The sequence below is a fragment of the Loxodonta africana genome, chromosome 16 (genome assembly GCF_030014295.1).
Source record: "Loxodonta africana isolate mLoxAfr1 chromosome 16, mLoxAfr1.hap2, whole genome shotgun sequence".
In the NCBI taxonomy this organism is placed as follows: domain Eukaryota; kingdom Metazoa; phylum Chordata; class Mammalia; order Proboscidea; family Elephantidae; genus Loxodonta; species Loxodonta africana.
Genome location: NC_087357.1, coordinates 74,793,582 through 74,817,700, shown reverse-complemented (window position 1 = coordinate 74,817,700; position 24,119 = coordinate 74,793,582). Strand labels below are relative to the sequence as shown.

Genomic DNA, 24,119 nt, shown 5'->3' with positions numbered 1-24,119 from the left:
TCCTCATTTGCTATTGGCTGGAGACCACCCTCAGTGGTTTGCCATGTGAGCCTCTCCAACATGGAATCTTGCTTCAATAAAGTAGGCAAGGGATAGAGTCTGCTAGCAAGGCAGAAGTCAAAATCTTATGCAGTCTCATCAAGGACATGACATCCCTCACCTTTCTGTAATCAATTAGTTAGAAGCAAATCACAGGTCCCACCTTACACAAGGGTATGAATATCATGAGGTGGGTATCATTGGGAGTAGCCATCATAGAGGCTGCCTACTATACCTGAGTAGGACAGATTGGATTGTCAGAGAAACCAAAAGTGAAGAAGCCATTAAAGAGGATATTACATAGGCCAGGAGGGAAATAATTGAAGCCAAAGATAAGGGAGTAACTTCAGGAAAGAAGAAGAGTGTTCTCAATAGCATTTCCAGTGGTAGAATTCATACGACTTGGCAACTAGTTCAAAATGGGTGGCAAAGGGGAGAAACAAAGTAAAAAACCTCAAGGCTTTGAACTCAAGTGACTAGAAATACGGGATAAGAATAGAGGCGGAAAGGCCAGTTGCTGTTTTCTTGGTAGAGGAAGAGAACACTGAATTTGAGATCCTGGAATACCATTCAAGGTGGCAATATACGTGGAAATATAAGGCCTGAACTTCAGGAAAGCAGTCAAGGCTAGTCATCCATATTTGAGCATCCCTTGCACACAGATGACACGTGATGTTGTGAAATTGAATTGAAGGGAATGAAGCTATCTAGGGCTATTTTATCAGCTTGGAATGAGGAAGGCCTGGCAACTCCCTCCTCTTGTGGGAATTTTAGCTGACTTCCAGGCTAAAGTTATCTGGAAGGGATGGAAGAAAGTCTTAAAGTCAAAACATAAATGTTTGTATGTCTGTGACATCTGCCAAGATCAGACTACTTGGAATACTGGTCTGCCAGGATCTTTCCAGAGACAGAGAGATGTCTGGCTACAGGCACCATACAGACATACGCTGATTTAAATTAATTTTTAAAATTTAAGAATAATTTTATATTGCTTCCTAACATTTTCAAATCACTTATATCACCAACTGAACCTCAGGATCGCATTCAGTGTTTTCATTCTAGAGATGAGAACAGCAAGCCTTGCTCTAAGTCACGCTGATAGCAGTTATGGCTAGAATCTTTGCTTCCTGGATCCTCACCCAGTGCACTTCTCCTTCTGTCACACAAAATCCCTGGCCTAAAATCTGAATATCAGGGGAATTCTCCTGGATCCTCAAGTACAAACTCAAGGGCCCATTTTATTTAACACAAATGCTCACTCAAACCCCATAGCTCTGAGCCATAAATTAAATTTGGAAGACCCAAAATCTCGAAGAAAGGAAATGATCTTGGAATACTGAATCCGATGGGAATAAGGAACCCTTGGCCTCCCCAGAGAAACCCCCTTCTTGTGGGAAAATCAGCTGGTTTTCCAGTTGTAGTTATCTAGTGTGGAGCTGAGCAAACTTTTAAGCTAGACCAAAAACTCAAGGCATTCCCCGTTGCCAACCCGTATCATAATCAATGTTGATTGAATGTCTGAATGTAATTTGAATGAAAAGCATTTCAAAGCACAAAGGTTCTGTTCCCAATAAGTTTAGTCTATATAATCAAATGCATTCTTTCTGGCCCAATCAGCAGAGGCTTGGCAGAATAAATGTCTTTGGTATGAGCAAAAAATTCCAAGCTTAAACCTTACAATTGCCCCTTTGAGGGTCGTTTACTCGGCAAGTTTTACAGTGGTGTACTGAAATGAATACTGCCTCTATGCAAAGCAACAGGAGGTCACATTATAATTAGAATGCAATCAGTGGAATTGGTTATGGCTTGGTTTTCTTCCTGAAATGACAATCTACACCACATCTGCCATTAAATTAATATTTTCTGCATTACTAGGAGAACAGAAGAAGAGGGCTGGGCAGGGGGAAGCCAGTGTCTTTCCAGTGAGCAGCTGATAGAGTTGTCTTTAGCTAGGAGTCCACATGAGCTAATCAAGGCCCAAACAGTTCACCTTTAAAATACCCAAACCATCTGGCAGGCTGTCCCATGATAAATCTCAATGATAAATGTCTCCGTTTTGATGTTACAAAGGAACCGCAGACCTGCTCATTTCTGGCACAGCTGAAAACATACTGGCAACAGTAGAATAGAACTCAGATGTCCCAAAATAGAGAAGTAAATCATTTTGACCTGCGGGGCATAATATATTTAGAGAAAACCTGATTGTAATAAAAAGGTTGGACTTACCACAGTTTCTGCTGTAGGAGTGGCAATATACATATATATATTCTAATACTTTTTGGTTTAGTGAAAACTCCAGCATGTACAATTTAAAAGCCTTCATTTTCCCCTCCCTACCTTTTTTTTTTTTTTTTTTGAGTCACAGACAACCCCCTCTGCCACTTGTGAAGTACAATAGTCTCTTCTCTCTGACTCTCAGATGTCCTGCAGGGGAACTGCTGAGGACAGCATGCCTTCAGAATGATTAATCCACCCGCCTTTCAGAGGTCTGTTTTGCTGGGCCCACGGCCACTGCCAAGAAAGGGCACACTGTGACCACCAGCCCCAGGAAGGGAAGGCACAGCCTCTCAACTCAGGGTTAGCTGGGACCTGGGGCCGAGAGGGAATCATAAAATAAGTTATGCTGCGTAGTTTTGGAAGGTAGGCTTTTATGTTCATCCAAGCTTCAGAAACAAATTATGGAGTGGTCATTTGGCCTTATTTATTTCATCTTTTCTTCCACAAAGTTAGGAAATTAATTAAACATGCATTTGAAGTGTCAAGGACAAGGTACTAGAGCCTCCCCATGCTAGTGGCCTCTCCCCACTTCCCTGGCTGGACACACAGCTCCATAACCCTCGCTGGCCGCTGAGTTCAGCAAGAACGAGCTCAGCCTAAAAGACAGCAGCCAATAAAAACAGGGCCTTGATGGCTAGCTCAAGGTCTCCTGGGAAGCTGCTTGGGACCTTGCGACAACTGAGCAAAGCACAGTCTGCTTCTCCACTCTGGTCTTGTTGGTTGTAACAGCTTGACCAATTCCCTCCACGGTTGCCAAGGTCACTTTCTGATGACTAATGGGAAAGACAGTCTCCCCATCTGCCCTCTGACAAATGGTTCCATAAAATGATTTTGCTAGCTCACCCAAAAGGGAAGCCAGAAATAAGCATGGGAAGAGATGTGTCTCCAGTGAAGGCAGCTTCAATCTCACCTTCTAGATCTCAAGACAAGTTAAGAACAAAGAGGAGGCCTATTGCTGCCTCCAGAGGTAATTTTCCTACACAAAGTAGAGTTGAGTGGAGCAGTGGAGGCTCTTTCAAAAACTTGTGGAAGTCCACAGCAATAAGAGTCTGCCATTACTCAGGCTTTCTGAGAAATAAGTGCAAATAAATTTGAGGTAACTATTTTCAATAAAACTTTTAAATATATATACACTGACAGTCCATTTGGAGGGGAAAAGACACAATAATTTATCGGCTGTTGGCAACTCAGCTGGACATGAGTTATCCCATACCTCTTCGCCTGCCCTGGGCCAAACAACACATATCTGGTTATTTGATTATCTTCTCCAAAGTCAGTTCTAGTGGTTCAGGGAGGAAAAGCCCACTGGGTCACTGGCATCCCAGCTCTTTAATCATTTCTCTGGCTCACACCCCAATACCCTCCAGGTCACTGACATCTTGCTGGTTCAGAAGTGTTTAGAAAAGAACAAGGTATTTCAGCTGACATCTTCAGAAGTTCCCTAGGGGAGTAGAAAAGTGTGGGATGGTGAGAGAGTGCTCAAACAGCTACAGCTGAAAGAATTGTATCGTCACTTTCTTCCCCCACCATATGGTCTTGCCCTCTCATGCCTGATTTATGACTCCTGATTCCACAGACCCCTTGGCTAGGCCGCTTTCCAAATGTCTTCCTACTGTTGAATATTTGGGTGCCAATGTTTTCCCCAGGGGGTAAGAAGAGACAAAGAATAATGGTGTCCTTATTTCTGCTTTCCAACCTACCCCTCTGGAGCGTTTCTAGTTTTGTTTTAATCATCTGGGACAGGAAACTCTGGCTGTTTCTCTTCTCTTGTCTGCTCTTTAAAGTAAGACATTTGCCAGAAAAGCAGGTAGATTGAGTAAAAATTCTCATAACCCATGTATTTAGCCACACTTCTGTGCGGTACATCAAAATCACATCAAGTTCCAGTGGCTCCTCATCAAAAGCCTCACAATCAGTGAGGAAGAAGGTGCTATCAGGAAAGCCTGTTGATCAAGCCACAGAGAGTGGGAATGCCTGCCTCCCTAGCACTTCCAACATGGCAGCCTCCAGCCATCCTCTCCAGTCAGAAATGCCATGGATTCCAGGGGAAAAACATGGCCCATGGCAGGACGCTAAAGTACTCAACTGATTTATCGACACTAATCTACCAATTGGGACCCAATCTTTTCACAACAGGAAATTATATCAGGCAGTCCAAAAAAAAAAAAAAAAGATGTGGCTGGTACCACTCTTTTATTGCAGTATCTCTTATGATTACGTGGTTTATATTTTATTTCCACCAATTCAATTAAACATCATGTTTTCACACTGTTTTAGGAATAAAACTATTTCTTGATTGCCTGTAAGTGTTGGCAAACACTCATTCACTCATTTGATAAACAATCATTGACTGCTAAGTGCCATACTAGATTTAGAGCTACCAAGAGAGTTCTCAAAGAATTTTACAATCTAGCTAGAATAATATAAATCTTAGATTATGGGAAAATAACAAGGGAATCTGTTCTGAAGACATACTAGAGAAGAATAGAAAATAAGACATTAGCAAAAGAACAAAAATGGCTTTAATTCATGTCATGTGGATTCAGTGTACTTTTGGGAATGGATTCAAATGTATTCATTAGCGACTATCGTCAGTGTTATGAGGTGGCAACATTTGTGGCATATAAGCAAAGCCAAAGCTCCCCTCTAGTAAGCCAAGTCTGTATTTCATTTTCATCCTGATCATCCATGTTGTATGGGCAGAGAGACAGTGAGGACATTTGTCTGCTAAACAGACGATGGGGGAAGTTCCAGCTGAGAAAGCTGAGCTGTGAATTCAAAGATGCATATTAAAAGCAGCAATAATGAGGCAATTATGAGAGCCAGCCAAGGATATAGTGGGGTGACATAATTGAGCAAGAGCGCTGAAAAGTTTGGAGCAGATCACGCACTAGAAATATGGTTTGACTCATTCGGGTTGGTCACACTTGACACCAGAGGAGATTGCACTCACTTCTTCTGTGGTGCCTTATTTAATCTCAGGGATACGTATCTATTCGACTTTTCAAGGTCAGAGGGATGTGCTAGCTCAAGATGGCAAGTTTAAAAGTAGCATGTCTGAACTCAAAACCCACTCCTCTTAGGTTTTCTCTAGTTCTGGGAATTAATCCCAAAAGAAGACATAAAAGAGATGAATCACATCTCTTTCATTGTTTGATTTAAATTTTATTTTGTGTGCCACATAGGTAATGCCTAACATGTCTTAGGAAATGACAATGGGAGAAAGTCCTGGGGGAGTTTAAGCCTTTATGTCCTTCCAGTGATTAACGCACGCCTGGGCATTCTATCATTCAACCAATTACTAAAACACAAAGAGAGAGCAGATCAAAGTTGACAACGATATCCTCCATTCCTAAAATTAATAATTATAATAACGGTAGTACTGTAGTAGTGGTAATAGTAGCAGTATTAGTAGTTGTGGTGGTGATAGTGGTCATGGTAATGGTAGTAGTAGTAATATTAATCCTTCATTTAGTTTCTACAAACAGCCACACATTTTTCCCCCTGCTTGATCACAATGCCAGTATCTTTCATGGGATCAGCTGCCCACGAGAAAGCTGGGTGAACCGACTCTGAGAAATAACACAGGGTCTTCATCCATGAAGCCATAAACAGCTATAGTCTAACCTCACAGGGAACAAACCAAGGCAGAATTCTTAATTCTCAAGCATGGACACGTTCTTCTCCAACATGATACCTGAAAAGAATCTTTATAAAGTCAATTTTCATCTATGTGGGGTATCTATTCACTAGTTGATGAAATGTGACTGTCAGTGAAAAGCAGATGAGTCTGGCCATTTGTACAAAGATGAGAATGATACAAGATTTGGACTCCTACATCCCACTTTTCTAACTTCCCTCTGCCCTCCAGAGGCAGAGATTCTTCCCCGTGGCCTACAACTTCATCTCTTCAAGTGTTTGCCTCTATAAATGGTGTTAAACTTCAGTTTCTGAGAACGCATCCGCATCCCGTTCAGTGACGCTCTATTAATTCTGGTTGTATTAGGTTATTAATGGCAAGTCTGAGGAGGGCGCAGCCTCTATGATCTTCTGTCTCACAAAACTTGAGAGCCATCATATAGGACAAGTCTGTTATCCTGACCAAATGAGCCTTCCAACTCCTCCACCATAAGATAGGGTAGTTAATGGTGTCTATTCTATTAAACTGAGGATGAAGATAGGGTAATACTGGAGGCCAAACTATATAAACTAAATATATTAATATTAATATCACCAGAAAGGACAGCTAGATGTAGTAAACCATCTGTTGAGTTTATCCCTGGCTCTAGAAACAGCCAACAGTACTGGAGTTTGGTGTTCTTTCTTCTTTTTCAGCTGTGTCAGCACTACTGCTCAAACTGTCAATGATAAAACACCATTCTAAGCTAAGGCTAAACTTTAATAACCTAGACATCAGATAAGGATTTTTTTTAAATTATTTCTGCCAAAGTACCAAGACTCTGTGGTATTATACCAACAAACCAAACCTGCTGCCGTCGAGTCAATTCCGACTCATAGAGGCCCTACAGGACAGAGTAGAGCTGCCCCATAGAGTTTCCGAGGAGCGGCTGGTGGATTTGAACTGCTGACCTTTTGATTAGCAGCCATAGCTCTTAACCACCATGCCACCACAGACAGATAGGATTTGCACAGACCTCAAAGGAGACCAAGAGCAGTTATCTTGAAAAAAGTAATTTTATCACCTGACCTCCAAACTATTAACATGAAAAGTTTCCAGTGGCATAAAAGATTAGGCTCTATGAAAGACATGGGCAATGAAAATTAGGAGCCAGGCTCATCCAAAGGGTGTTAATATTTTGATTAAAGAAAGAACAGTAGACTGCACGAATAGCTTTCTGGTTGCTTTATTTCATGCTGAATAAGGTCACTAAGGGAGAATAATTTTCACTACCAAAATTTAGCCTAAACCATAGTTTAATTTGCATAGCTTTCCACCCTAAGTGTGGATTCTGTCAAGCATAAGCTATATTTACCAGGCATAATGGATCTTGGCAGGTCAGAAAATTGCAGTTTGGTCTCTATTACACATAAACCACCAATGGAGAAAATGTTATCAGGATTGCCAATAAAATACATAGTAGGATATCCTTACTTATCCTGCAGGCAGCAACACTGACATCCTTTCCGGTCTTTCACCAAAAAAAAAAAAAAATTCATCAGCTTCTAGTAAAATTGTAGGCTGCCCATCCTGGAGAGGATGCCAAATGCACCCCTCCCTTCCTCTGCAGCTAGCTGCACTCCAGGGGTGAATGGACCACCTTCTCCAGAACAAGCTTTAGTTGCAATAGGGAAAGAAGAATGCTCCTTCCCAGATCCCTGGCTTCCTAAAATTCTGGGAATGTTACGACATTCTGCCAATGTCCATCTCAAGCACAGATGACCTCTATGGAGTACTGATTAGGAATTTAATCCTCTTCATGGTTGCCAAATCGTGGGTAACAAAGAATGGAGTCACTGCAAAGGGAAAGTATTTCCTTTGAATGGGAACTTTTAAGATCCCATGACTATCACATGTTGAAAATTCCTAAATCTTTTTCTCCAGAGCTAAAAGGATAGTAAACATGTCCACTTGAGTACACAAACAGACCCCAAAATGGAGCTCATCACCTCTGGTGAACCCCTTCCCTATGCCCAGAAAATCTTTTCTATCAGTGAATGTTACTACTACCCAGGGTAATGCGCAAAATATTTAAGAATCAGTGGAGGAGAAGTCCTGACCAATCAGAATAGGCAATGGCCCCTGAGTTGGAGCAGTATCCTAGAGCCCCCCTCCCAACTATGCCTAGCATTAACCCTTAAGTAGAGTGGGTTATACTGAGTACCTGGAGGAGAAATGCCAGGATAGTAGGGGATGTGGCACAAAGGAGGCTCTGGGGGGAGATACCATGGAATTATCTCAATATTTTAACAACCAGGATGGTTGTACTCGTGCAAACTAGCTGAATACCAGCCTTGGTACCATCATCCACTTGACCTAGAGTATCCTATGCCTTTTCATTCTGCTTCATCTGCAATCCAATGCATGACCAAATCCTTTCAATTCTATATCCTAAATATTTTTCCCCTTGTTTCTTACCATCTCCAATGCTGGTCTTATTAATTTAGTTGACAGCATTATCATCTCTCTGCTGGATAACTGCTGCAACTTCCTGCCTGGTATCTCTGCCTCCAGCCTTGCCGTGTTCCCACCCATCTACTCACCCACAGAGGAATCATTCTAAAGAGTCAGTTCATTCATATCCCTCACCTGGCACTCCCTCGGTATGGTGGCCCAAATCTTTAACACATCTTTGAGTTACCCAGGCCCTTATGATTTGACCCCTGCCCATCTCCCCAGCTTCATCACTTGAAACTTGCTTTATCAACTCTAAATTCCAGCCCTGGGTGGCTCCTTGCACTTGTCCGAATATGGTGTGCTCTCTTGCCTCTGGGCATTGTACATGCTATTTTTTCTTCATGAAACACCCACCTCCCATTCTAGCTATCCACCCCACCAGCCAAGCTAACTATATTTTATTCATCTTTCAGGTCTCACAATAGATTCTGCTCATCTTCCAAGTCTCAGTTTAGATATCACTTCTTCCAGGAAGTTTTTCTTGACATGCTTCCTACTCCCTGCCCCAAGTCAGAGGTATGTAGATCCCCTGCATGCTTCATAACCAGAAAACCCAGTGCACGCTCCATAGCTGCCTGATTATACCTTGGTTGATAAAGACCATGAACTCTGGAGCCAGAATGCCTGTGTCTGAAGTCCAACTTTGCCACTTACTATGCGACCTTAGGCAAATCACTTAGCTCCTTGACTCCAGGTTCCACTTTAAATGGAGGGAGAATACTACTACTGATATTATGGGTTGTTAGGAGGAGTAAATAAGTTAATTCATGTAAAGCAATCTGAACAATTATCTAGCTCATAGGATAGCCACAAACAATATCTCCAATCTTCGACTGGATAACTTTGATAGACGTTAAATTTCAATATTGCCCATCAGTTGATCTTTAACAATGTAACCTTGATACTCTTCCCATTAGGAGGTGGGGCCTATGTCTCCTCCTCTTGAATCTAGGCAGGCTTATAACTCACTTATAACCAATAAAATGTGCCTGACTTTCAAGGCTAAGTCAGAAAGACTTCCATTGGAACTTCCGCCTTGTTTACTGGAACACTTGTACTTGGAGCCCTGAGCCACCAACTATCCGGAGGCCACAGTACTGTGAAGAAGCCAAGCCACAGGAGTGTGTAAGCACTTCAGTCAGCAATCTTAGTCTGTGGCTTCTCCCAGCTCAGGTTCCAGACATATGATAATTCCAACCTCTAGTCAAGTCATCCCCAGTATTCAAGTCTTCCCAGTTGAGGCTACAGGTCAGAGAAAAGCCACCCTCTTCCCCTTTTTGAATTCCTAACTCACAGAGTCTATGAGTGTAGTAAAATTGTTGTTTTACTCACTAAAGTTTTGATGTAATATGTTATGCAGAAAGAGAAACTAGAAAAGCTATGTAAGTGGCTTATATATTAGTCACCATCATTCTTCTTCTTATATTATCACGGTACTTAATATAAAAAAAAAAAAATACCATACCATAAATGTTTATTTACCTACCTCTACCTCTCGTTAGAGTCTAAGCTCCATGCTTCAGGATCTAGTATAGTACCAGACTCAGAATACACACTACATTTTTTGTTCAAAGAACACATGAATAACTCCTTCAAACCAACTATCTCTCTAGTGCTCTGACATTTCACTTGTCTATCAATGACACAAACAAAATGACAGAACAAAGATGTTTGGACCAGCCACAAAATTACTCATCGTCTGTCTTAGCACACAATGAGAATCACTGCTGATATTTTAGTGAACTTCTGCCAAGTCCTGTGTGTGTTCATTAAATTAAAAAAGTCCTACGTATCTTTTTCTATTGTTTTATTTCACATATCATATCATCAGCATAATCCCATGTCATTCTTCAAAAACAATTTGTATTGATTAAATAAGAGGCTATCATCTATATATAACATAATTTTAATCATTTCACCTATTTTAGATATTTAGGATGTTTTTAATTTTCTTTAATATAAACAATGCTATAAAGAGTTATTCTTAGTTTTTATATTAATCTTTGGCTGCATCTTTGTGCTCTTAGAAACAGGTTGTTAAAATGGAATTGTTGAACCAAAGGATAGCCACCATGCTTTCCTAGTGAGAATAAAAACTGAAAAACTGTTTCCCAGAAATTTTGAAAAATAAATTACTTTTGGAAGTAAGACATAAGAAAGATAGTATCATTACACACTAACAATCATTAAGTATTACCACTTATTTTTAACTAAACTTTTATGGCGATTTTTATTTACAGTGTTTCATTTCTAGTCAGTTTGAACTTTCTGTGTTCACTTGCATTTCTAGTTTTGCCGAGTCATATCCTTTATCCATTTTTTCCACCTGATGTTTTGGTAGCGCTTGTAAAAGTTCTTCCACAGTAAGGGGACTAATTCTTTAATTTTCTTTTTAAATATTATCTCCAAGTTTGTTAATTCTCTTAATCTTCCTTATACTGTTACAAATACAGAAAACGTCCACTGATTTCTTTTATGGGAGTTTGATATTATTTTAACATTTTTTGGCAAGTTAGGACAATGGCACTATTCACCGTCTACAGCAAAGCTCAGATAAGGGGTGTGAGGTGGTAACAATTAGACCATTCCGCTGTCTTGCAAGTGTTAAGAATATATTCCTCCACCAAAATCAAGGCTACCAAATAAAATTGAAGAGAAATTACATTTTATCTTCTGAGGTGCTATGACCAGGTTACCCAATGCGAAGGCATCAACTTACAGGTTCTTGTTATCATATGTTTTAGTTTAACAATCTTCCAAGTATGGAAGATAGACCCATTAAAGAGTATTACCTGAAATGGGTGAGCAGCATTAGCTAGTTGCAACTTTTGAAGCTGGAGGGTCCAATTATTTTCTTTAACACAGTTCCTACCAGACTCAAAATCCCTACTCATTGTGCCTGGGTATTTTGGCTCCGAAGGCAATTCATTCACTTATGCTTTCAATACATACCTATTTAGCACTCACTTCGTAACTCAACTCAGGTAGAGGACATAAAGGAGAATAATATCCAGTCTCTATCCTGGAGGCAGTCCTAGTCTTACTGGGTTTAGGGAAGACTGACATGTAAACAAATACCTGTTATAATAACAGGCAAATACAGCAAGTTGATAAAATCATTCAAAATAATTTTCATGTTATTGGACCAAGACTGGAAGAATTTCACCATTTCAGAGTTACAACCATGTGTTCAAAATTCTCCTAGATTTTCTTTGTCTCCTTAGGTTGAAGTAATTGGGTTACATGCTTGTTGAAGTATTTCTTTTTGAAGTATTACTGAAATAAGATTTGCAGCTGTCACTTGAGAAGCTAAGGTGCATTGTTAGCTACAAATATTTACTGGGCACTTACTCTGGAAACTCCAGAGATATTTGGAAACAGCAGGCATGGTTCCTGCCCAATAGTTCCTTAAAGTCAACTGAGGAAAATAAGATATGTACATATTAAATAATAATTTTAATAAAAGGCAAAGGAATAGAGAAGACTATGAATGCTATGGAGAGTCCAGGGAGGGAGAATTCACTTTAGGCAATGAAAATAAAGAAGGATATGAATTAGATATAGGAAGAAGTTTAGGGCACGTTTGATGACGACGGGGATAAAATTTCTTCTTTGCCTAAATTATCTTTGGATATTCAAGTTCAGCTTTGTTGTCTGAATAGTCATCAATTCACAGGAATTTAGAGATGAAAGGTGGTTCTGGGGTTGTTTAGTTCAACCCATTCATTCATTTTAGATCAAAGAAAAGAAGCAACTTGCCTAACACAGCAATGCATGTTAGTAAATTCGGGATGCAAGCCCACCTCTCCTACTTTACACTCTGCCTCTTTCTCTACTACTAGAATTTGAAAAGCTAAAATAATTGAGTCACTCTCGAAATGCTACCTCTTTTGCTCTAAGGCCCCTTCTGAAACTATCAGACCTGTTGGAGGCTCCTAGGATATTGGTGTGTGATAAGGCGTTCAATAAAGAACACTACGAACATTACTTATGAATTGGTTGGCACTTATTTTTAGAGTTCCCCTAGACTGTTTAAGAAGCAGCAACTGAAATACAGTACACTCGGTTGCTACATAAAAGTAAAAGCAAAATAAAAGTTTCAGGTAAAGCAGAGCCATAAATCCAGGAATTTAAGCTTCTCTCCTCGGGCAACTGAAAGCCAATTCCGCATTTCCTCTTACTTGCTGACAGCCTCTTGGGCATTCAAATAGGAAAGAGCTGAAACCCAGGATTTCCAGTTCAGCCTAATACTGGACAACACTTAATGGCTTAAGTAGATTAATAATACTCTTGCTATTGGTATTTCACCTTTCACCACCTTTCACTGCAAGCTTTGCCTGTACTAGATCTACAGAGGGGCTGAATGTTGAAGAGTCTTTTACCGGAGTTGCTTTCATTCAGCACCCCATCTGAACTGACAATCCAATTTCGGCACCAATTAATCAGTAAGAATTTATTGACTGCTACCATGTTCCCAACACTACCTATGATACTGGCAGCGACCGGGAAGAACTGTGTAACATGTTCATTGTCTCCAAGAAGTTAGAGTCAAGTTTAGGTTTTCAGTATTAACGTACATGGAACAAACACAGATCTCAACAAAATCCTTGTCAGTAGAAAGCTCTCAATTGTAGACAGCTAGGCTCCACATGCTAAAGGAAAGGGCTTGAGAAAACAGTGGGAAGTGAAACGGTTATAGAAGCCGTAGTGGGGAGGAAAGTTCTGATTGGTTTCAACAGACACACAGAAGGTGGGTAGGAAAACAGTAGAGGGACCAGTGTTCTAGAATAAAGTAATGAGCGAAGATGAGGCAGAACTGCAGGAAAATAAAAAGAGAGCTTTATTGGAAGATATACAAGTGGAACGGTAAGAAATCAGGTTGGATAGAAGAAGAATGTCAACGGTTAGATTTGGCTACAACATGACGTAAAATCTGAAAAATTTTTTTTTCAAATGTGGCTCTCTCCATTTAATTATATCATTTGGATGGCTAGAATATGATATTTTGATATGGTATCTCGCATATGGCAGGTACTTAAAAACTAGCTGAATATATGAATGTATAAATTAGGTAACAGATAAATAAGAGTTAGTTACACCTAAAATACATGGATCCAAGCATGATTATTAAAAAAAAAATTAGGAATATGAAAAATAACATACATTTTATAGCAAATATCATGAGACCTCAGCCAAACATCCCCAGAACAAGGTAACATTAATCCATTCATTCAACAGGAATTATTGAAAACATGCCATAGATAAAATATTTCAGTGAACAAGGACGGACAAGGACCCTTGCATGTTCAAAGTTTATAATTTAGTGGAGGTAGAGATGGTACAGGAAGAAATAAATAGCAAACAAATGAATGAATAATGAAAAAATGCGAGATATCAATAAGGGTTAAAAAAAAAAAACACAAGGACACATAATGGAAAGTGGCTAATGGGTGGGTTGGTTTGGGCTGCTTCAAACTGAGTACACTGAGAGGACAACTTTGAGGAGGTGACATTAGAGCTGAGACCTCAGTGACAAAGAGAAGCAGCCAGCCTCACAAATATTTTGGGGCAAAGACTTCTAGGCAGAGTACATAACCCTATGTGAAAAGACATTGGCATGCTCAAGAACAGACAGGTGGGCACTGTATCTGAAGTATGGTGCAGAGCTGGGAGGCAGAGGGAGGGACCCTGGAGAGGGAGCCGGGTCAATTCATGCAAGGGCTGGAATGCTCAGAGGAGACCGTTGGCTAAGGGACAAAGCATTGGCAAGTGCAGTTATTGGCGAGGCAGGAGACAAGCCCAGCTACCCAGGGGCATGCTTTCTGTTAGAAAGCCTATTCTCATCAGGTTATACATTTGTCTCTGAGCCTAGAGACATAGTTCCAAGTTCAGATCAGACCTCAGATTTCCAGAACCAGCACCTGATTTATGTGTAGGTAATTGAGACATGTAGCTCGAGAATTTTCCTCATTTCTTACAATGCTTAGTGCAGTGACCCTATAAAAATCACTAAAAACAATAATTGTCCTTTTTCTAGGGTGAACTGTAATACAAGAAAACATCCTCTTACAAACAGAGCCTGGGCTGCAGTATTTTTCTTCCTTCTTCTCACCTAACAGCCTGGGGAGGGTATTCCAAACTGTAAGGTACAAACACATGATTCAGAAGATGGCGGCTCCTTTCAGGCCCAACCCAGCCTAGGGAAGAGCCGAAGCAGAAACTTCCCTTCCAGATGTGCAGTGAGGGGAGAAAGTCACTCTTTCCTCAGAGGACAAAACAGTGCTTTGAATTTCAAAGCCAGATATCCCAGAGGCCCCACCAGACTCACCCCACAAAAATGTTTGATGAATTACCGTGGCAGGCATCAACTTTGCAGATTAATGACCAAAAGGAGTTTAGTTTATGTCTCGGTGGAAGAGGATAAATTTTCTCTTGGCTTTGGGAATCTGAGGGATTGAGAAACTCAGCTAACCACAGCACCTCTCCCTTCCTTCACAATGCTTTACCATGGATGGTTTACTTTCTACATTCCCTTTCAGCGGGTTTTCATAAATTTAAGCAAAAGAGACAGCACGTCTGTGCTCTGCTTCTTTTGCAATATGATGGCCACCAAGTGATTAGAAATTGTCTTTGGGTTGATGTTGTTGGTGGAAAATCATTGAGGTTTGTTGTGAAATTCATTCTCAACTCATAACTCAAGTAGACACTGCCTGGCTAGTTTTCCGACTTTAGACCAGGAGGTTAAAAAGTACTGGCATCAAATTAAAAATGTATGCCAAGGCCAAACCCCATTCCTGTGAGTGTGTATGTGTGTGTGTGTGAGAGAGAGAGAGAAAGTGTGTGTGTGTTACATAGTGTAGCGTCCCTACACAGAAGTAGTATGGCACTGACTAAAACCTGAGCCCAGAAGCCTAGGTCATGAGTGTTTTTTCAGCTCCCCCTTATTACTCCATCTCAACAAGCCGTTGTGCTTTTAACATCTTGTTACATTTTGAACAATGTTTCTGCAAGAAATGGTATTATTACTTGCCTCCTCCCACACACATATTTTATATGAACCATCGTTTATATGAACCAATCAATCATCTTCCTTGAACAATTACAGTTTGTCCAGACCTGTTTTAGGTATGTCTTGGGGATACAAGAGAAGAACAAAGAATGACCTTTACTTCAGAACCCATACGGAGAGAGTATATGAAACCTGACATAAGACGGCAGCTGAGTAGTAAGGCTCGTGGTATAGACAAGTGCGTAGTTAGAAAATGTTCCATGGAAGTTTTCACGAAGCAGAGGGGATTTGCACTGGGCCTTGAAGTACGTATAAAAGTAAGGCAGGATCCTAAGCACCAAGACATGGAATGTGAGGATAGTGAAGTAGATCGTGGGTTTCCATGTGAAGAAGAAGGAAGGAAAACATCATGAGGGCCTTGAACACCAGAGAATCCTTATGGGTTCTTGAAAGAAGATGATGATGAAAAAAAAAGTTTCATTTTCCAATTGCTTGTAATACATTTTTAAAAGAAGCTGCAGTCTCCGGCCAACTACTAAATGCGCGTAGGTGTGTGGTGTACATTATTGGTCATACATATGGACAATTTCTTATTCTACTTTGGTTTCTCATAAGAGAATGGAAAGCTTGGTATCTTTCCCTTTTTTGAATTGGTACAAACAAACAAAAGAAGACGACAAATAAATGACATTTTAAAATGACATAAAAAGATTCCTAAATGGCATGCCAATCATTTGAGAATCATTATCCTCCCCACTCTTACATGTAGTTAATAAGAATAATTCAAAGATAACTTACAGTCGCTGGCCAACATGAGTGATTACTTGTACCTGGTCAAAGGCAGCTATTGAGAACTTTATATGCTTCCCTGTCTTAAAACAAGACAGACTTGTGAAAAAGCATGCTGCTGGCAGGTAGGGTGACCAAACCTTTGAGAGTCAACCCACAGTACAGTCATACCAGGCCCAAACAAACAAAAACCACCCATGAGAATATATGATAAGTAATGATACGTGTGTGTAAAAAAAAAAAAAATTTTTTTAATTATATGTGTGTGTGTTACTTTAACATAAAAATACGAAAAATAGGTTTGTATTTGAAATTATATATTACTCAGTATCATTTACTTTTCTGTTACATAAATGTTATTATTTAAAGAAACACACATACCAAAAAAAAAAAAACAGGATTAGTTATAATTAGTAATTAATGGTTCTAAAGACCAGTTACTGTTGAGTCGATTCCAGCTCATAGTGACCCTAGAGGACAGAGGAGAGCTGCCCAAAAGGTTTTCCAACACTGTAATCCTTATGGAAGCAGGCTGGCACATCTTTCTCCCACAGAGCAGTTGGTGTATTCAAACCACCAACCTTTCAGTTAGCAATCAATTGCTTTAACCACTTCACCACCAGGGCTCCTTGTAATGGTAGGACTACTTAAACAAATAATATGTGTGAAAAAATAATGAAATATTTTGTGTTTTTGTCCCCTGATACAGCTATTTTTACTTTTTTTTAACTTTTTACTGGAAAATTAAATTTTATAGGCTATATTATTGTGCATTCTTAAGATACAGATATATAACATTTTTAAAGGATAATGAAAACACAATAGAATTAATTAGATATTACTTACATTTAATAAAAAAATACCCATAACATGTTTCTGTCCTACAATAAAGTTTTACTCTTTGTGTTTCCTTTTCCAATAATACTTCTCCCAACTGCCTGCAACCTTTAGGACAGCCATGTTTTCTTTTGTTGTTGTTAGTTGCTGTCCAGTCGATTCTGATTCATGGCCACCTCACGTGTGCAGAGTAGAATTACCCCACAGGATTTTCAAGGCTATGACGTTTCGGAGGCAGATCATAGTCCAATGTAAGGTTGCTTTGGACTTGCAGCTCTGCTTTTATCAAATCCACATTACAGTGACTCGTAGTGTCAGTCCTATGTGATGACATTGAGCTAAACACCCTCTCAACAAAAGCACGTGGACATGGCGCTTGGGAGTTCACTTATTAGCAACAACAGGATGTCGGACTTGCAGGAATTAGTTACCAGCCCTTCCAAAATGTTCATCCACTTTGTATCTAGATGCTTGTCTTAGTAGACGAGCATTTTGTCAATTGCATCTGTTATATTTACAATTTATCATAGAAGGTACCCCTGTCTATAATGTCCATCATTTTTAAAACACTCTGAAGCACACTGGATATCACCATATATTAAACCTTTGTTTCTCAGAGAAAATGGTTTTAAAGCACAGAAGTATTCTGAACTCATGAAATCAAAATTAGATTAGCAAGGAAATTGAGAAAGACCAGTTTAACTTCGCTGCCTTCTCTGGTCACATCTATTTTTTCTTTAAGTTCTGAAGCAGTTTTTGTGAGTTTTTGTCACAACCTACATACAACGTCAGTCAACACAGGTACAGTCACTTCATCCTTTTCCAGGCTTCTATGACCTCTTCAAGGAGACCTAGTGTCTCAGTGGTTAAGAGCTCTGCTGCCAACCGAAAGATCAGTGGTTCAAATCCACCAGCTGCTCCACCGGCAGTCTGCTTCCCTAAAGATTTACAGACTTGGAAAACCTATGGGACAGTTTTAGTCTGTCCTATAGGGTTGCTATGAGTCAGAATTGACTCGACGACAGTGAGTTTGGTTTGGTTTTTTGATATGGCCTTTTCAAAGATGTTTTATAGAAACATTACATAAATTTGTTTTACTTTAATCATTTTCTCCATTTTCATTCTCAATGTATTTATAAATTACAGGATATTGTTCATTGTCTCATTCTTTGAAATATGATTTTGCAGCAGGCCAACATTTTAACATCTTCTGTATGGACAGCAACCATGATAGCCATCTTGTAGAAACATATCTGAAAAGGCTGCCTCCTTCCATTTCTATAAAGTAAAAAATCTCATTAAGTGTTGCTACATGTTTTGAGAAAATGGAAAAGTGACAATAGCTTTCATTACGAAGGCCTCAGTATTACAGGGAAGTAAATCATACCCATTTTTAGCTGTGTTCTGGACAAGCTCTGCAGAGTATTTAGTAGGTAAGGCCTTTTAATTATCTTAGGTAAGAAATTAATACACTGAATGGAATTTGCCAAAATTTGCATTTGTACTTTCTCCCAAACATGAAGACAGATAAGCAAAGTCTACTTTGTATTTAGACAAGATATAAGCAACTTTTTTTGTTTCATGTTTTCTAGTTTCATTAAAATCTTCGTAGGAATCAAGAAGAAAATGTGAACCTCCATATTTCAAGTCAAAATACCAAAGAGCTAGGAGGTAGCTCTTTGTTGCTGTTGTCATGATTCAAGGAATCATTTGATATACTATAGAAAGGAAAGCATGAATCTTGGTAAGGTCTGACAGAACCACTACTCTGTAAGGGGCCAACTCATCTGTTATCAAAATTTCCCCTTTTGACCTTCCAGTTAATTGCCTAATTATCATTTTTAGCACTTCTGTTTTACCTCCTAGTTCATTGTATAGTGTCTGGGGTCTTAAAAGCCTTCAGTTGACCATCTAAGGTATAACAATTGCTCTCTAGTCACCTGATGCAACAGAGGATGAAGAAAAGTCAGGAATAGGAGGAGGAAATTATTGCTTCCACAAACAAATACCACCTTTGCCATGAGACCAGAAGAACTAGATGGTGCCCAGCCACGATTATTGAAAGTTTGATCAAAAGTTCTAAAGAAGGATCCTGATCAAAAGGGGGAAAATGTGGCACCGAATTTCAATTCTCATGGAATCCAGACATTCTGGAGCCATTGAGGCTGGATAAGCCCCCCAAACTAGTGCCCTAAGGTAATCTTTAACCCTGAAACCTTAAACCAAAAATATCCCCTAAGTCTTCTTTAAAACAAAAAACAATCTAGTTTAACTGGTAAAGAATGTCTGCCACGAGCACTGTATTTTTTTAAATAGCTTACTATGTGGGATGAAATTAATAACTACAATTCAAAAGGTTAGATAGGAAGCAGAGGGGTAAATGAGTTTATGTCAATAGGGGAGGAACAAATCAGAAAAGGAGGGTCAGAATGGCTGCACAATTTAAAAAGTATAATCAATGCCACTGTATTGTACATGTAGAAATTGCTGAATTGGTGTATGTTACACTGTGTCATTTTTGAAACCATTAAAAAAATTTTGTTTACCCGTACAAAAAAAACCAAACCTGCTGCCATCAAGTCAATTCTGACTCATAACGACCCTACAGGACAGTGTAGAACCACCCCATAGGATTTCCAAGGAGCAGCTAGTGGATTCAAACTGCTGACCTTCTGGTTAGCAGCCATAGCTCTTAACCACTGCACCACTAGGGCTCATTTTAATTGCAATATGAATCAGGAAATATAACTTTACTCAGTTTCATTGAATAAGGGAACAATACATAACGCTCTTTGTGTGGTATGACCAAGCTAGTCCAGCAGTCACTGTTTTTGACGGAGCATTGGTATCTTCTTGAAAGAAAAAAAAAAGTTTAATTGATTTAGAAGTACTTGCCTGTCTGCCACACAGTGAATTACTTAATATGGCTCTTCTAGCCATAGTCTTTGTGACTCCCACACAGTGACTGAGTAGGACTATGCAAATAAGGTATATGGAACCTGTGAGGGATAAGGTTATGTGCCAACTTGGCTGGGCCAAGATTTTAAGTGTTTTGGCAGTTATGTAATGATGTAGTCATCCTCCATTTTGTGATCTAATGTGATTATATTCCATTTTGTGATGTGTTGTAAATCCTAGCCTCTATGCCTATGATTACAGCCCCATTTGGGAGTGAACTGTCCATTATGTTAATAAGGCAGAATTAGGGTGGGATGTATCCTGAGTCACTGCCTTCCTAGAGACTATGACTTAAGTCATCAACCTTACTCAGTCATGTCCTAAATGAGTCACACCTTTTATCCTACAAGAGATAAAAGAGTTGTGGGATTACATTAAGGGCGTTACATATAAAGAAAACAAAAGGTCATTAAAAAGGCTGGAAAGAAAGAAAAGACTGAAGTGAATATCAGAAAAGACTCAGAAACCTGATCTTGAATGTAAAGCAGCTAAAGCGAACAGAAGAAATGGAATAAAAGAGCTGAACAGAAGACTTCCAAGGGTGGCTTGAGAAGACAAAGTAAACTAGTATAATGAAACGTCCAAAGACAAGGAGTTAGAAAACCAAAACGGAAGAACACACTTAGTATTTCTCAAGCTGAAAGAACTGAAGAAAAAATTCAAGCCTTGAGTTGCAATACTGAAGGATTCTATGGGCAAAATATTGAATGACATAGCAAGCATCAAAAGAAGCCGGCAGGAATACACAGAGTCACCGTACCAAAAAGAACTGGCTGATGTTCCACCATTTCAGGAGGCAGCATGTGATCAAGAACCAGCGGTACTGAAGGAAAAAGTCCAAGCTGCAGTGAAGACATGGGCAAAGGACAAGGCTCCATAAATGAACAGAATACCAATTAAGGTGTTTCAACAAACAGATGCAATGCTGGAAGTGCTCACCTGTCTACGCCAAGAAATTTGGAAGACAAGCTACTTGGCTAATCACCTGGAAGAGATCCATGTTTGTGCCCACTCCAAAGAAAGCTGATCCAACAGAATGTGGACATTATCCAACAATATCACTGACATCACAAGCAAGTCAAATTTGCTGAAGATCATTCGAAAGCCGCTGCAGCAGTGCATCGCCAGGGAGCCGCCAGACGTTCAGCCGGATGCCGAGGAGGACGCAGGACGAGGGGCATCGGTGCCGACGTCAGAGGGATCCTGGCTAAAGGCACAGAGTACCAGTTTACCTGTGCTTTACTGACTATGCAAAAGCATTCAACCGTGTGGATAACGACAAATTATGGATAGCAATGTGAAGAATGGGAATTCCGGAACACTTAATTGTGTTCACGAGGAAACTATATATAGACCAAGAGGCAGTCGTTCAAACATTATTGTTAAGGGGATACTGCGTGGTTTAAAATCAGGAAAGGGCTGCGTCAGGGTTGGATCCTTTCACCATACGTATTCAATCTGTGTGCTGAGTAAATAATCGGAAAAGCTGGACTACATGAAGAAGAACTCGGCATCAGGATTGGAGGAAGATTGATTAACAACCTGCAATATGCAGATGACACAACCTTGCTTGCTAAAAGTGAAAAGGTCTTGAAGCACTTACTGAGGAAGATCAAGGGCTACAGCCTTCAGTATGTATTACTGCTCAACATAAAAAAAACAAAAATCCTCACAATTAGACCAATAAGCAACATCATGACAAAGAAAGATTGAAGTTGTCAAGGATTTCATTTTCCTTGGATCTACAATCAACACCCATGGAAGCAGCAGTCAAAAACCAAAGATGCATTGCACTGGGCAACTCTGCTGCAAAAGACCTCTTTAAAGCGTTAAAAAGCAAAGATGTCACTTTGAGAACTGAGGTGTGCCTACCCTAAGCCATAGTATTTTCAATCACCTCATATGTACATGAAAGCTGGACAAATAATAAGGAAGACCGAAGAATTGTTGCCTTAAATTACGGTGCTGGCAAAGAATATTGAATATACAGTTAACTGCCAGGAGAACCAACAAATCTGTCTTGGAAGAAGTAGAGCCAGAATGTTCCTTAGAAGTGAGGGTGGTGAGACTTGGTCTCAAGTACTTTGGACATGTCATAAGGAGGGACCAGTCCCTGCAGAAAGAGATCATGCTTGGTAAAGTAGACGATCAGCAAAAAAGGACTGGGCAGTGTTTCTTTCTGTTGTACATTGGTTTGCTATGAGTCAGAACAGACTGGACAGCAGCTAAAAACAGCAACGACTTTCTTAGAAAACCCTAATTGTGAGTATTGTCTGTGAGTTCCATGTGCCCACTGCAACAAACTATCCAATCTAATAGAAGAGTAGAGATTGCCGTGGGAGGGGTGGCTGGTTTCAGGATTGGTAAAAAGGTTGGAGAGGGGAGGTATGTCTGATCTCTGCCTCACAGCAACAGCCTTGGGCTGTTGTTGCCAGTGACGATTCTCTCTCCTTCCCCCTTGTGAAATTAGAGGTCAGACACCTCCGCTATGCCATTTTTACACTATCTCATCTCAAAATTGTGAGATTCAGTCTCGCTGTGTGCTCTCATATCCCCTTCTCCACCACACTCTGTTCCTGACTCTTGTCTGCATACCGTGCAATATCCTGTTTTGATTCTTTACCTACCCAACCAAGTTGCACGAGACCTTGCATCTGTCATGGAAATAATAGGTGTTTACCCTTTTTTTGTGAGGTCTGCAATCCTGGCATTGGTATTGCTATCATTCACATTTTCTAAACTCTTAAAAAACAGTCATGATGTTCACAATGTTAATTATTAAACTGGCCCGATCTCGACACAAAACGTAAGTGTTAATTCACAAGTCAAAGACAGATGAACTGTTAACATTCATAACTACAAGCCACTTAGTGCACACTTAGGAAACCCTGGTTGCATAGTGGTTAAGTGCTACGGCTGCTAACCAAGAGGTCGGCAGTTCAAATCCGCCAGGTGCTCCTTGGAAACTCTATGGGGGAGTTCTACTCTGTCTTGTAGGGTCGCTATGAGTCGGAATCAACTCAACGGCAGTGGGCTTGGTTTTTCGTTTGGTAGGTGCACACTTCCGTTGCATCAATAATACAACAATAAAAAACAAAAAACCCTTTGCCATCGAGTTAATTCTAACTCACAGCAACCTTGTGAACTGCAAATCACGGTTGCCAACTTCAGGGGGAAAAGCAGAGACGGCAACTATGGCAGGTGTTTAATCCATGCTGTATTTATTTGGCAGTAAAAGCACTGTTGCTTTCAGCCCCTATACTTTGGGCTGCCATACAGTTTTTTTACTTTTCCTCCATCTACTGAAAACTGAGAGTTTTTGCATCTTAGGAAGGAGTTTCCTGGGACATGAGACTCTCAGTGCTAAAATCAGGACAATCCCAGGCAAACCAGGATAATTGCTCAGCCCCCCCCCCCACCAAGACTGGTATATACTCCAATAGTATTCAGCATAAATATCTGCAAAGTTTGAAACAGGAAAGAGTTATATAGCCAATCATCAGTGAAATAATAGATAAAATGGGCTATCTATCCAGAAATGCACCTGGCGAATTATGACCCTCATTTGAAAATGGGCCTATGTGCAGAAAAAGATGTCTATCTGAAAAGTGACTAATTGGACCTGCCTAAATATGGAGTGGAGCCTTGATGGCACCAATGGTTAAGCATTTGGCTGCTAACCAAAAGGTCCGCAGTTTGAATGCACCAGCCGCTCCTTGGAAACCCTGTGGAGCAGGTAGGGTCACTGAAAGCAAATAGGATTGATGTCTATGACTTTAAACATGTAGGAAGAACAAAACCTGGCTCAGGTGAGAATAAGTCAGTATGTCATTACCTAGCAAAATCCAATTTGAATACCAGGATACCTGTCATAATTTTTTTTTTTTTTTTTAGCTATTTATCATAAGGATGACGCAGGATGGGGCAGTGTTTCGTTCTGTTGTATATAGGACTGCTACCAATCAGAAACAAATAGACCTAAAAACACCTAACAGCATCTAACAACAATAACAACTTTCTTAGAAAACCCCATAATTGTGAGTACTGTCTGTGAGTTCTGTGCGGCCATTGCAA

General features: G+C 40.0%; 1 protein-coding gene across 8 annotated transcripts in view; it reads right to left on the bottom strand.

The window, feature by feature from the left end:
• Positions 1-24,119, bottom strand: part of LRMDA (leucine rich melanocyte differentiation associated) — a 1,290,642-nt gene that overhangs the window by 189,981 nt on the left and 1,076,542 nt on the right. The gene's annotated exons all lie outside the window — the stretch shown is intronic.